This window comes from Jatropha curcas, chromosome 6 (assembly GCF_041381405.1).
Source record: "Jatropha curcas cultivar XTBG-Jc1 chromosome 6, XTBG_Jcur_1.0, whole genome shotgun sequence".
NCBI classification, from domain to species: Eukaryota; Viridiplantae; Streptophyta; class Magnoliopsida; order Malpighiales; family Euphorbiaceae; genus Jatropha; species Jatropha curcas.
The window spans coordinates 16265132-16266029 of record NC_143156.1 but is presented as its reverse complement, the minus strand read 5'-3'; the positions used below and the strand labels follow the sequence as shown (position 1 = coordinate 16266029).

The 898-nt window shown below is 39.3% G+C and overlaps 1 non-coding gene across 1 annotated transcript; it reads left to right on the top strand.

Moving 5' to 3' along the window:
• The first annotated feature begins 284 nt into the window (after window positions 1-284).
• LOC149495616 (small nucleolar RNA R71) lies at window positions 285-391 on the top strand. The gene has a single exon (XR_016321544.1). It is a non-coding gene; the product is annotated as a small nucleolar RNA R71 (small nucleolar RNA).
• Window positions 392-898: the final 507 nt, after the last annotated feature.

Genomic DNA, 898 nt, shown 5'->3' with positions numbered 1-898 from the left:
GCATAACAGAATTTACAGAATTAGTAGTTAACATGTCCAATTTCCTTACCATGTTATCTACCTTGGCATTAAGTGCTGTAATGGCGTCTATTTCATAGACTCCTGCGGTTCTTCTTCTTTCGGTATTATTTTGATAGTGGCTGTTACTTGCCATCTCCTCTATCAACTCATATGCTTCATCAATTCCTTTCTTTTCAAAGGATCCACCTGCAGCTGCATCTAAAGTAATTTTGATGTTAGGAGATAATGCATTATAGAAGGTTTGTACCTGTAACCACTTGGGCAAGCTGTGATGTGGGCACTTTCTTAGCAAGTCCTTGAATCTTTCCCAAGCTTCATACAAGCTCTCTTGATCATGATGAGCAAATGTCATTATCTCATTGCGCAACTTGGTGGTTTTTGAGGATGGAAAGAATTTCGCTAGAAATTTTTGAGCTAATTCATCCCATGTTGTAAAACTTCCAGCGGGACACGATTGTAACCATGATCTAGCCTTATCCCTAAGAGTGAATGGAAAAAGTCTTAATTTGATTGCATCTTCAGAAACACCATTTTGTTTGAAAGTGTCACAAATTTCCAGAAAATTGGTGATGTGAGCATTAGGATCTTCACTAGGTAAACCCCCATATTGGATCGAGGTAGAAAGCATTTGGATAATTGCGGGTTTAATCTCAAAATTATTAGCTTTTACCCTAGGTCTAGTAATACTTGAGGTTGTCCCATTCAAATTAGGTGTTGTGCAATCCCTTAAGGTACTGACCGGATGTTGAAGTGGTGGCCCGACTATGTTTTCGTTCTCGTTTTCGTTTTCGTTGGCCATGTCTGCTTGTTGTTCGAGTTTTACTTCTTGTGTTTTTCTTGCAGCGTTGAGCCTTCGAAGAGTTCGTTCAATTTCCGG